This window comes from Neltuma alba, unplaced genomic scaffold (genome assembly GCF_004799145.2).
Source record: "Neltuma alba isolate B1F8T4 unplaced genomic scaffold, ASM479914v2 tig00012505_pilon, whole genome shotgun sequence".
Classification (NCBI taxonomy): domain Eukaryota; kingdom Viridiplantae; phylum Streptophyta; class Magnoliopsida; order Fabales; family Fabaceae; genus Neltuma; species Neltuma alba.
The window spans coordinates 193,706-208,245 of NW_021636973.1; the positions used below are offsets into that span (position 1 = coordinate 193,706).

General features: G+C 32.6%; 2 long non-coding RNA genes across 2 annotated transcripts in view; one reads left to right on the forward strand and one right to left on the reverse strand.

The window, feature by feature from the left end:
• The window catches only part of LOC114727678 (uncharacterized), a 39,863-nt gene extending 33,633 nt beyond the window's left edge, over window positions 1-6,230 (reverse strand). Inside the window, exons 1-2 of the long non-coding RNA XR_003738603.1 lie at window positions 6,164-6,230; window positions 5,907-6,074 (exon numbers count right to left, since the gene is read on the reverse strand). This is a non-coding gene — a long non-coding RNA (uncharacterized LOC114727678). The remainder of the gene's footprint in view (window positions 1-5,906; window positions 6,075-6,163) is intronic.
• LOC114727679 (uncharacterized) overlaps window positions 1-14,540 on the forward strand; it is a 39,900-nt gene that overhangs the window by 21,263 nt on the left and 4,097 nt on the right. The window lies entirely within an intron of this gene.

Sequence of the window (14,540 nt, forward strand, 5' to 3'; positions counted from 1 at the left end):
TCCAGAAGTCAAACTTGGACATTTTATATGAATTTTCTTCTTCTATTAGCTTCTTTAGTCCATGAAATAATTATCCTAAAATCTCAGCTCAAAAATTATCCTCTAACTATTTTCCTTGAATTTTCCAAGAAAAGATGTCCTAAATTCTTGAAATTAACTTTATAATTATTCAGACCATAATTTAAGGGTCTTTATCTCAACAATTTCTCTAAAAATTTCTCCTTTATCATGCTTTAGTCAAATCCATAAAATTTGGGATATTACAAGTGCAAGAAGGGCTTCTTGAAGGTGCAGAGTCAAAACCTGCAGATGAACAGGGTGCCATGCCATTGGTCGTGGATGGACCAGCAAGAGAATATGTTGATGAGGACTAGTTTTCGCCGGCAAAGAGTAGGCTTCTGTGAATTGCTTCTGCCTTGCATAGTTGCATTTTCTGTCCACTAAACATGCTCTGAGGTGGAAAGAGAATGTATGCCATGTAGGACAAAGTGGAGCTGAGGTGGAAAGAGAATGTATGCCATGGAGAAATTTGATTCCCCAGGGTTGACATGACGTGGTACTCTGGACTATCTAAGAATTTCCTTTCATTTTAACACGCATCACAAATAATTTTATAATATGAGAGCTATCAATAGTAATAGATTATACCTAGTTATACAGTGCGTTGATTTTAATTAATATAGAAGTTAGATAACTAATTATTAAAAAAATTAATTAAGTTAGTTATTTGTCATAAATTAGTGTTGTCTTTCTTAAAATACCTAATAATTTTATAATATGAGAGCTATCAATAGTAATAAATTATACCTAGCTATGTAATGCGCTGATCCTAATTAATATACGAGTTAAATAACTAATTTATTATTATTAAAAAATTAGTTAAATTAGTTATTTTTCATAAATTAGTGTTGTCTTTATTAAAATACATTTATTGATAATATGTATTAGAATTAGAATGAAAACCTTTTAACATGTGTAATCACTATGGGAACTACTTTAAAAAAATAAATAAATATAAGAGATAAAATGAATTATGGTCTCATATTTAAAATTAAATTGAAGCTTCAATGAGCTCTTATATGTTAGATTGGTACTATAATTTTTCAAAAAATTTAAAAATTACAAGAAGTGAAACCATATACCTATTAATTTAACAAAAATGTGTTGACATCTATTTATATATGTTATTATGTGTTGATAATTTGAAAAAGACTAGGATTAAAATTCAAATTTTTTTTAAAAAGCCAGTAAATCAATATTGACAACTCATGGAACTTTATAGTAATTAAGTCACTTATGTAAAACTGGAAACTAATTCTCCCACGCAAAAACAAGACAAACATATTATTTAATATACCTCTGGTCTAAAATATAAAATTTACTTTGTAATATAAATTAGGGTTAACACAAATTTTGGTCCCTCAAATTTGGGCCTAATTTGGTATTGGTCCCTAAAATTTAAAACGTGTGGTATTGGTCCCTCAAATTATGTCCATTTCAGATTGTTGATCCCTGGCATCTTGGTATCGTTAAATTTTGCTGACATAACATTAACACCATTAACTTATGAGTTGGACATATAGGTGGCATATTACTTGGACTTGAACTAATGAGTTGGCATGTAGGTAGCATATGACCTGGGCATGGACCGAAAAAAAAATAATACACCTTCGGTCCTTAATATAAGACTCATTTAACTAATTTGATTAGATTAAGGAAGTTAGGTAAATTTGTTAATTATAAGAAAAGTGACACATTTTTCCTAAAACACCATAATCATCTTTCTTAAAACTCCCTCTTCTACTTGATTATGGTTGAGGGAGTATCAATAGGGGTAATTTAGAAAAAATTGATAAATATGAGAAATGGGTCTTATATTTAGGATTAAAACCAACTCAAAAATTAGGTCCTATATTAATGACCGAAGGAGTATAATCAGATGCAAAATGCAGGGGACGACAGATAGGTCGGGGGGGAAAAAGCTATGCTTGCCAAACATAACCCAGTATGAACAAAGTTGAAGCCCTCATGATTCTGACAAAATAACTTCTATTCATAAATACCGAATGCAATTATGGCCTTCTAGCGTCTCCTGATATCACCGTAAAAACGTGAAGCTGGGAATTTACCGGGCTTTTCCATTTACATCTCTTTTCCAAGTTTGTTGGTTGCTCTGCTCGTGAGGACAAAACAGAGCACAGTGGTAGGCTGGATTAAATTTTCATACACGGATCTATTCATTTATCCCGACCATCAAAAGAAGATTAATTTACCATGTAAATATGAAAAAGGAGTAAAATTTATATATACATTATCCCATGCATTTTCTTCCCTTATTCACTTTTAATTTGTTATGCAATATAAATGCGCAGATTGAAATCCAAGTAATGTGCCTGGTTGTCGTCTAAGGAACTCGTAGCGCAAATTTTATTGACGACACTAATGGTCAGGCCTTCAAAACTCAGTGAAGTTACTCTATTGGATTTTAAAACACAAAACAACATACTACCTCCGGTTCTAATTATAAGAGCTAGTTGACTAATTTGAGGAGATTAAAGAAATAAGTTAAGTTAGTCATTTGTAATAAATAAGTGTTGTCTTTTCTAAAATATCCTTGCTAATCAAGTTTATTAGCTAGAACTACCATTATTAGAAGGACTATCTTAAGAAAGAATACATAAATATAAGAGACAAAGTGGATTGAAATCTTATAATTAGGACTAAAATAAAAATCAAACAAAGTCTTATACTACCTCCGATCTTTAATATAGGACCTCATTTGACTTTTATTTTGATCCTAAATATAAGACCACAATCCATTTTGTTTCTAATATTTATGCATTTTTTTCCAAGATAGTCCTTCTAACAATGATAGTTCTAGCCAATACACTTGATTAGCAAGGATATTTTAAGAAAGACAAAACTTATTTATAATAAATAAATAACATAACTTCTTTCTTTAATCTCCTCAAATTAGTCAACTAACTCTTATAATTAAAATCGGAAGTAGTATTAAGGACCAGAGGTAGTATTTAATTATTCTCACTGTAACATCACTACTGCGAAAATAAAATGTACAACCTTTTTCAACACTCAACACGAGAATATATGACGTCGAGGAGGATTTGCATGTCGCTTAAGCAATGCCACGTGAAGGGATTTTTATATAGCATAAGCATAAAGAAGTTTCTATTTTGAAGTTTACAGTTTCAAGCATGAGGTCCTGGAAGATGCTCAAATATTCTCAATCAGCGCAAAAACAAAACTCAAATAGGCAGCATAATAAATGGGTTGCAATCACGATAGCTGAGAACTATCTTGAATTAACTAAAATTTTCAGTTCAAGGTTGTCAACAAAGTGCAAGAGAATCGCTTGGCTTGTTTGTCAAAGCAGAGCATTGAGAAAGCTGGTCTCAGAGGTTTAAGGTCGTTTCCGGATTAGGCTCTCAATCATTTACGAATCTACTTTAACCAGTCACTTATTTCCAAATACGAATCTATATAGAGATTTTGCTGCTGCTTTTCCAAATGCTGCATTTTGATAGCTCTGGTCTGGCTGCCACGCCACCTCTTTTTTTCCTCCTCCGCAAGGACACTTTTCACTTTCCAGCGTGTGTGCTGTTAAAGGAGACTTATTTTTGGCACCTCAACCTCCCCAATGATATCATAGCACCATATTTAAAAAATAAAATAAAATTTCAAATAATGCGATCAGCTCGAATAATGACAGAAAACTTAAGTAATTCGGAGATCGTTTCCGGCGACAAGTGGGTCCTTTTGATCTAACCCTTTCCTTTTTTCCCCCCCTCTAGCGTCCTTGTGTCTGTTATCATGTCTGTCGTCCCCTGCGTTTTGCTATGATTGTATTTTTTTTTTTTGGGTCACATGTCACCTACATGCCAACTCATTGGTTTATGTCCACGTCATATGCCACTTATATATGTCCAACTCATTGGTTAACGGTGTTAATATCATGTCAGCAGAATTTAACAATGTCAAGATGTTAGGGACCAACAATCTGAAAAGGATATAATTTGAGAGACCAATAGCACATGTTTTAAATTTCAGGGACTAATACCAAATTGGGTCCAAATTTGAGAGACCAAAATTTGTATTAATCCTATAAATTAAAATAGATTACACGATAAAGTGAAATTTTTATTTAGAATATGAGGTACTATTAAATATCATTAGACTTTTGTTAGAGAAGAAAATATTAATATTAATTAACAGAAATATTTAAATTATGGTTTGAACACATTAAAATAATTAAAACAGTAAGAATATTTTAATTCTAAGTAAATGAAAAAAAATTTGTATTTTCCTTTGTAGAAAATACTGTTAACAACATAAGATGACAATAAAAGAAAAAATGAATATAATGCAGAGATTGAATTTAAAAAAAAAAAAGAAACAGATACGACAAATATATCTACAAAAAGAAAGCAAAATGTTTGGACACAAAAGACAGTAAACCTGATGATATGAACAACCAAAACAATAAAAGAAAAAGACTTCCACATTAAAACATTAATGATACTAATAATAGGAGATTGTTTTAGAACAAGTGATATATGCAAAATTCTCATGTCTTATATTTAATTGGCAATGACACGTTAAGTATATAAAGCGAAGTACATAAATTTTCTTCAAAATAGAAACATAGAACTCAAAATAAGAAGAGTAACGAAATAGACAGCGTCCCTTCCTGACCATATACAAATATGGAGATGTTAGGGAATGGGGAATATAATAGGGGGTTTGTCCTTGTGCAAAATAAATGATTTCCCCAAAACATAAGACCATATCTTATGCAATTACAACAAAGAATATTAACTTTAAAACAAACATTTCCACAGAATTTTTTTTTCATATGAAATGTCTTTGAGCTCAAGCCATATCTCACACTATTACAACATCAATGATATATAAACTATCATTTATTTATTTATTTTGGCCAGAGATATACTACCTCTGATCTTAATTACAAGACTTTGTTCATAGTCTACAAATAAGGTTTTATAATTAGAACTGGAGGTAGTATAAACTATCATTTAAAACCAACTCTCACACATAGTCATGTTTTAAAATGCAAATGTCACCCACTCTAGTATGCATTATTTACTAATCAATATCTTCTAATCAAGTACGTCCAAATAATAGCCTCTTCAAAACTCTTATATTATTTAACGCCGTCCGCCACCGCTGATACACCAAAAAATAGGCTGACCACCTGTTACGAATAAAGCTGATGTCTTCTTGGGAGTAACATTGTTGATTATTGAAATGCTACAAGTTTGAAAACACATCATAACATTAATGGCTCATAAACATCAGTTACCATAAGAGGACTAGGTTTTGGGGAATATATAATTACCATGTCTAATGAGTCAACTTTGTTAAGATCAATGATGTCATACATATATCTCATGATGTAATATCCACCTTCTTTATCTTCAAGTTGACGACGATACTACAAATCAAGAAATAAGAGTAGCTGGAATTTAAAAAACATAGGAATGACATAGCCATTTAAACTACCTGCATTAAGGTTCAAACTAGCTACTTACATTTGGGTATAGCCATTTTATGTTCTTTCCTCCAATGATTTGGTACGTCACAAGGGCTCTATTATTAAATATTACATAAATTAGATCATTGATTCATAATGTTGCAAACCAAAGTTTTACAAAAACATATACTTACTCAGTGATTACTTTCTCAATATCATCACTTTGTCTGCCTCCAAGTGAATCAAAGCAATGAATGGTATTTGAGCCTGGGCAAATAGCACACAATGTCCAATGGTTCCTATAATATATCACTTAATGATTAGGATATAATATTGTTTACGTGAAAGTTTGTTGTAATTGATTATTTACATGTTAATCGTGAAAACTTCTTACCCTTCACGAATTGGTGCAAGCCAACATTGCTTATTGCCTTCCTTAATAGTACTTCCTATGTAAGATATCCTATCTTCTCGTGTATGCCCTACACCTTGAATAGCATTTGGACACAAAAATCCAAATCTATCAACAATTCCTCTAAAGGAGCAAAGTTCGTAGCAGAACCTATCAAATTGCGTGCCAATATGTGAGTTGTGTGAGAGAGCTAAATACATGCATATGTTAGGTCTAGAAATGAGAACAAAGTTACATACCTCACAAAGAGTTGGATAATGGTTATGCACAGCTCTTGCATGCTTAGGAATTTCATGACATCTTGCTCAGTAATATAGAAATCATATCCTAACTGAGAACCCACCATCCCACTATACATACGAATTGTGATGGGAAATATAATTCTCCTACACTTTACAGATAGTATTCTTAACGAGTCAATGTCCCTAACAGTATGTGAGTGTGTATGTTGCTGCTCACTTTGGGAAGGGAAGAAAGGGTTATTTGTAGCAGTGTCACCTATAGCACATCCTGCAATATAATATTAAAGTAGCCATTAGTTAATGCAAAGTACCTTAGTAAGTAGTAGAGCACTTTGCAAGCATTATATTGTTAATTTTATTTCATATACCTCATGCCTAAGTTATAATAATAATAACAATCCCTAAAATCTTATACACTGTTGATGCTACTCACACATATACGCATGCAAGGATGATACTGTCATGAAGACCATTAGCATTGGGAGAATCTGTTTGAGTTTACATTGTTTTCATGCTCCTTTATCAGACAGTTTCTTTGCCTTTTTTTTTTTTGGCATCTAAATCGCAACTGAAATCTGAACATAAAAACACGGTAGTAATAAATTGAAACATAGTTCACTAGCTACAAGTGAAATGCTATATGGCATAGCTTGATGATGTTAAGCAAATCCAAAGATCATGAACTTGCTATGTCATCTACAAGTGAAAAGAGAAAAGATAATTACTATTATTATTACTCCTCCGGTCCTTAACATAGGACCTAATTATTGAGTTAATTTTGGTCCTAAATATAAGACCCATTTCTCATATTTATCAATTTTCTCTAAATTATCCCTATAGATACTCCCTCAACCATAATCAAGTAAAAGAGGGAGATGAGGTATTAAGAAAGATGATTATGGTGTTTTAGGAAATTGTCACATTTCATATAATTAACTAACTTATCTAACTTCCTTAATCTAATCAAATTAGTTAAATGGGTCTTATATTAAGGACCAGAGGAGTATTATTAAAAAAGAGAAATGTTAAAGGAATTAACTCGCGCACAAAGAATATTCGTTCATTCATATATATTCATACATGTGTGCGTAATGATTCCATTGAAATTTTCAGAATTTGGATGCATCTAATTAAATTGCATCAATTAAAATAGAATGGTGATCTCACTTTACCTCGGTCACTCCTCAAAAAATCCAAACTTTGTAAAGGATCAGTGAATCGGATATTTTCCATATTGGTCCATTCATCTCTAAGTACATAAATTCCGCTCTCTTTTACGGCATCTCCAAGCTCTGAGAGTGGACAAATCTTTACATGATTCCATTGATTTTCTTTAATTTCTCCATCCATTAGAAAATTCCATATATAATGCATAATTATATGATCCACATCATATCCCGTAGTCGCTAGCGGCAGGTGACATTGACATGCCATTTCATCATTTATGAACACTTCTGTTCGGATAGATTCATGATTCTCCATTTGTTGAGCAATAGCACAAACACAGAGAGGTGGGGGTGTGGTCACGAAACCAAAAAGAAATGGACCGTCCTTTGTTACAGTGATCGAACCATTCTGGGATGCTTCCCCCTGGCACACAAAAATCTTCTCTAAAGTTGTAGCCAAAAAACGAAGTTGAATGTTGATGGGCACTACAGATACAAGTAATTCCTGTGAATCAAAAGAAATGAAGTCATATAAATATATATATATATATATTTAGAACTTTTGGGTGTGAATATCAGAAAAGTGGAGACAGAAATTGACCTTACTCAATAATAACTTTTTGGACCCTGAACTCATTGATACACAATCTTTTGCCGTCAAATATCCTATGCTAGGCGGAACCTTTTCCACTTCTATTAGATGCTTGCATCCACGCAGCTTAATTATTCCCAAATTTTGACAATGTTCTATGCATGCGGGCAAAATTGTGAAATCACTGCCGCTCAAGTCCAAAAACCAAAGATTGGGGAATGAAGTAAGGTAAATATGAAGGTTCTCATTGGATATATTACATCTTTGTAGTTGAAGATCCTCTATGTTTGGACATATCATTGACTCCACTTCCATAAGCAACTCCTCGCATCCTTCAACATCTATTTGCCTAAGTTCTGGCAACAAAAAAGTGGTACTTGGTAGCTTCATTGACCTAATTCCCTTGCCCGCAGTGTCATTTCCAATATGTTTTATCTTTACAAGTTGAGTAAGATTTTCAACTGATGGAGGCAATTGATTTATACCAGTTCCAACCAATTTCAACTCTTCTATTTTCATTTCACGAGTTGCTATTTCTGGAAAGTAATTCAAACTTGAGCACATCTTCAGATTCAGATCATAAAGAGAGGGTGTATTCAATTCACTCGGAAAAGTCATAAGCTGGGCACAGTTACGTACATTCAAAGTTTTAAGTTTTGCTAATTGCCCAACCGAATTATCAATTTCAATCAAATTTTTGCAATTACCAAGCCGTAACTCCTTTAAACTTGAGAGGCCTGATAAATCAGGTATGTGAATGATATACTCGCACCCTTCAAGGTTCAAAACACTCATTTTCATATTCTGCGTTATCTGCGATAACCAAAACCATATATAAAGTCTAATTAAACAAATGATGAAATACAAGCTAGCCAACCAAATAAATACACATAATATTAGGGATGCTTCACTTGCCTTACTGATTTCCGTTGAATTGAAACAACTATCTCTCACATTGAATTCAACAAGATCCTTTGGACGAAAACCACGTGGCAAACTTGATGAAGGATATCCTCTCCATCTCAATACTGCTAAACTATTGTGGAGATATTTGGGACCTTGTGAAAATTTTGTATTCTCAAGAATAAGAATTTTGAGATTTTTCATACTCTTGAAGGCTTGTCCATTCCATTCTACTTCTATGCATTTAGACCTTTCAACTTGAATTATGATAATAACTTCATCTGTGCCCTTTTAAACCAAAAATAAAAGAAAATAACAAAACATTAGCAGTTCATATATGTATAATAGTACATAGAAAAAAAATTACATATTCGAAGCTCCAGAAATGTTAAGGGTTTCCATGCTATAGTTATATGATGGGAAAAAAAATTCGAAATCGAAATCGAAATCAAAACGATGAACCAGATAGAAACAATGCAAATTGATGATTGAGCCATGCAATAATTCTCAATTCTTTTTTATATATAAAAATAATATTCTTTTCGCATGTATATCAATCATTGAGATGAATTATATGCATCCAGTACTTTAAAATTGATGTAAGGGGCAACCACCCTATTGCGCCACTAACAAGCAGCTATGAACAAATACTAAGACCGAGAAGTAGAGGATATCCAAATCATTTCACACCTTAAAATTGTTAAAAGATATTTGGGGGCTTTCTCAAAAATTTAAATTACCAAAGTTAAGCTTCTCGGTCACAATTTATTTTAGGAAAAAACTTAGGTAGTTCACCTTATTTAGTTTATCCAATTAAATTAAAACAAGTAGTTTTGAAAATTGTAAATACATTGATAGTTTTGATTACAAAATTAATAAAATAATTGTTTTCAATTTGACTGGACAAAAATATCATAAATATTTAAGTTTTACTTTATAGATTCTAATAGACTGTCCTATATTATGATCCTCACTTCGACTCATTTGCACCCTTATAAGCGATAAATAAAAACGAAAATTTTCTATCATCATAGAAAAGTAGTCATAATGAAAAATGATGCAATATTACAGAACCAGAAAACGAATTCTGTAACAAAAACTCATGCATAATTATTAGCTCTATGTCATTTTAATTTTTATTTATTTTTTGGTTTCTCTTATTTAGACCAATTGTCATATTTTAATAGAATATTTTAGGAATAATTTTCCATGGTAAGTTCAGTAAGGGTAGGTTTCATCGCATAGTTGATAGCATGTAAATATATAACACAAATCCCTATAATTTCTTATCCTTATAACACAAATATTGAGAATATTAAATACCATAAAAACATCGATAAATCCTCATTCAAAATTAAAACCACGACATAATGAGCACAACAAAATAACTTTAGAAATCGATCAAGTCAAGCTTTGGTTAATCTTATTGAAATTCCATGCATACGCCTGGTCTCGTTTTGAATTCTAAGTATTATCTTTCTACATTAAAAACAAATAAATAAAAATCGCATTAATTGTAATAAGAAAAGAAGTAGATAATTTCAATTAGTGCCAGACTTACCTCATTTCTCTCCAAAACACGCAAGATATCTTTGTTTGACCATAGCCTACTGCGTTTTCCTGGATCTTTTGGTGATTGTAGACGAACGATGTCTCTCCCCATATCTTGTACTAGATCGTGCATTTCAATACGATGGGCCCCATAAATCTTTATAAGGCATTTGTCTTCCAACACTCGAATATGATAATCTGGGTCAACATCATGAGCAATTGCCACCATCTCTTTGACATATTCCAATTCACTACCTTTGTAGAAGCAAGCAATATCAAGAAAAACTTCTTTTTCAAGTTGTTGTAAGCCTTTATAGCTTACTTCTAATATTTGTTGAATCTTACCATGAGGGTTTCTTTTACATCCATCCAACATAGATTTCCACTCATTTACATTCTTACCATACAAATCAGGGCCTAATATTTCAAGGGCCAAGGGAAGACCACTGGAATAACTTATCACCTCATTCACAACTTCTGTGTACCTTGGATCATCAACTTGCATCTTCCCAAAGGCATTCCAACTTAACAATTCAAGAGAATCTTCATGATTTAATCCCTCCATTTCATATCTTCTTTCAACCCCATGACTCTTAAGTAAATGTAAATCTCGTGTTGTTATAATGATCCTGCTGCCCCAACCAAACCATTCACATGCCCCGGCTAACTTTCTTAACTGCATTCGTTCATCAACGTTATCAAGAATCAAAAGAACTTTCTTATCTTTGAGCATTCGTTTTATGAGCTCAACTCCTTCATTAATCTCTTCAATTTCTATCTTCTCTCCCAAGAGTTTTGAAAGCATCCTGGCTTGCTCTTGTTCTAGGCCATGTTTTCCAGATCTTCCTTTGATATCATCAAGAAAGCACAAATAATCAAAATTATCAGCAATTGTATTATACACTGCGCGTGTGATTGTCGTTTTGCCCATTCCCCCAGTTCCATAAATTCCTATCATGATGACCTTATCATTTAACTCGAGGTGCAATAGAGAGTTTATTCTTTGAACACGAGAATTCAAACCAACTGGATATTCGGCAACATAGAGAGGGACCCTTTTGATTGTCCTACAGATATCGTTCACAATCTTTTCAATGAGTTCATGCTCAAAATTTTTCCTGGAAAAGCAAACAGAAATTTCACTCAATTCTGATTAAATCCATCCAATTCATTTTTAATATACATGCATAATAATTGTAATAATCTTCTTCAATTCTAACCATAGAAACTAGCTAGGTAAAACATATAATTAGAAGGGGAAAAAAATTAGAAGCTGTAAATCACCTTGGATCACATGATGAACCTTTAAGATCAGCTATTTCATGTAGTGCATGCTTCCAACTTTTCATCTTTTCTTCATCAGCCCTTGAGTTTTGTCGATGTGTAACTAGTGCTTGTCCATATTTTCCTCTTTGATGTCGTACTTCAGAAGGCTCCACATCATAAAAGATTGGCCAAACCAGTCGACCGTTTTTCTTGATACATTGATGGATTTGGACTAGTTCGTTTAGGCAAAATGTTGAGGAAGCATACTCCTTAGAAAATACAGTTATGGCCATCCTAGATTCCTGGATTGCTTTGAGAAGTGTTGGTGTAATTTCATCCCCTATTCCTATTTCTTTGTCATCAAAGAAGGTGTGAACCCCCTTTCGATTGAGCTCTTTATTTAGAGTTCCTATGAAACCATGACGAGTATCTTCACCTCTAAAATTGAGGAAGACATCGTAAGTCCACTCATAGTGTATTGAAGATATTTTTGGTCGGCATGTCATAATTATTATTGCTTGCACTAGAAGATCGAAATGAAAATTTGGTCAGAGTAAATTTAGAATGAAAAATTATCAAGTATGAAAATAATACAGACAAAGACACCCTTTAAAAGAGGGAAATGACGAGGATCTGAATTGACTTTATTGTGAAAATAATAGATGTTGCCAATAACTAAGCAGCTAGTATTGTGTCCTAAAAGAAAATGGAACTAGCCAGAAGAAGATGAAAGTTGCTTGCTTTTCTCTGTCTAAATCAGGAAATGAAAAGATCGACGACCAGAACTATGGCTTTCCTTAATATGATTTGTATGCATTCGGAATTTATTTTGTTCCTCGTATAATACTGCATGTAATATTTAAATAGGAAAAAAGCCTCTGTCTAATTAAAAATAAAAAACCAATTTCGCTTTCATCAGCTTTTGAAATCCAGAAAATTAAAAAAAAAAAAATGAAAATACTGGAACAGAAAAAAAAGGAAGGATAATTAAGACATTGAATTTTGTTTATGCGCCCAGCTAGCTTCATCAGATCCCTTCAGTCCAGATACCGAAGACAAACATGCAGTTTATTTTCTAGTTAACTATAATATAAAAAGAAATAATTGTAATGGATATATGGACAAATATTAATGGAAGAGCTAAACAAAAAGAACTGAACATTAATAAACTGTCAATTTATTAACACGAGATTTCCTATGCACGTGAGACACAACAAACAACTTTCAAGTGACAAGCATAAACTGACGGTTCTGATTCACAAACCCGACATAGACCAAAATTTGCATAATACCCAAAGACTCGAGAGTCTTGGCAAAGTGACCCACTCATAATTTTTCTTTATTCCCAAATATCCACAGAATCCTGACCCCCTAAACAATCATCGAAAAAGAAAGCCTGAGACAGAGACTTACATAGTATGATTAGGTTCTAAGTAGATGACGCTGTATACTTGGCTTAGTGGGGGAGACACAAGCAACACTTAATTCCTTTTTCTTAAAGGATTCAACTCAAATGAGATCCCCAACAATTTTGGAGCTGCGCCGTGCTAGAATTAATCCAAATGGCACAAGAATGGATCAAGATCTCGGTTTATACATGAGTATTTGGATCCAATTCCTGGGTCAACTCAGTTGATTGAAAGATGGAAACAAAACAGTAGTTGCGAAGCCCAACGCCGATCAAACTCGTAGTAGAGTGAAAAGGACAAGAATATGAAAGAAGAGGCAGGAATTAATTACCAGATCCGAGGCGGAGAGCGATGTAGAAATCTTCACTCTTACAGACGTTCTCGCAACTCTGTTCGGTGTCTCGTCCTCTTCGCTCCAGCGTACCTCGGCAAAAATATCTGCATCTGAAAGTCTTCCATGTTGACTCACAGACAAGTGTGGATTTGTAACTTGTAAGTAAAGTGGCAAAATGTTCAGAAAAGTTTCCAACGTTGGACTTAGACAAGCATGTTGATTGGTTAGTAAAAAGGTGAAATGTTCAGAAAAATTTGTGGCAAATCTACAGAAATGTACCCTTCACATTTGCATAGTTCAGAAAGGCGATTCCAATTACCGTGGGCCAAAAGGCGATGATGAAATATTGTACTACAATATTACCCCTCGTTTGCAAAGAGAAAAGCTTGATCCCAGCCTCTTGGATGTCAAAAAAAAAAAAAACTTCTCCTGTCCTAAATATAAAATCCATATAAAATGACTCTTATATTTAAAACTGGAGGAAGTACTTCTTATATTCTTAATATAATAACTGTTAAATATTTAATTTGATCCTAAATATAGATATTAATCTACTTGGTTTACAATATTTATCCATTTGACCAATTTACCCTATAAGTAATCAGTGATTACAAATATTAAAAAGTTTTCCTTGAAAGGTATTTCTACTGTACATGAATAATAATGATATTTTAGAAAAGACAATATTTATTTATTATAAATAACTAACTTAACTAATTTTTTTTAATATTCGTAAATTAATTATCTAACTCTTATATTAAAGATCAGGGGTAGTATGATCATTGAGCTACCAAATCATTTTATTAAGATAATATAAAATAACTATTAGGCTTTAAACATTCCAGCTACTTACAATACTTTATTAGCTATTTATTACATTTTATTAGCAAATTTTACAGTTGAATAATTTAATCTAAAAGGCCATACTTCATGAGTTATTTGTTACATTTAATTATAAATGTTTTTCCCATAGAAACAAAAATATGCATGGAAGTATTTTATAAATATCACGCAACGAAAATCTTTTTAAAAGTCTGCTTTGTTGTATTGGTGTTGCAGAACGAAATTGGTATTATGGGTTGTTTTGTTTAACTTTTCATTTTCTATTTAGATTTAAACTTGCAGTGCACACTATGTATCATCCTTCGATCTT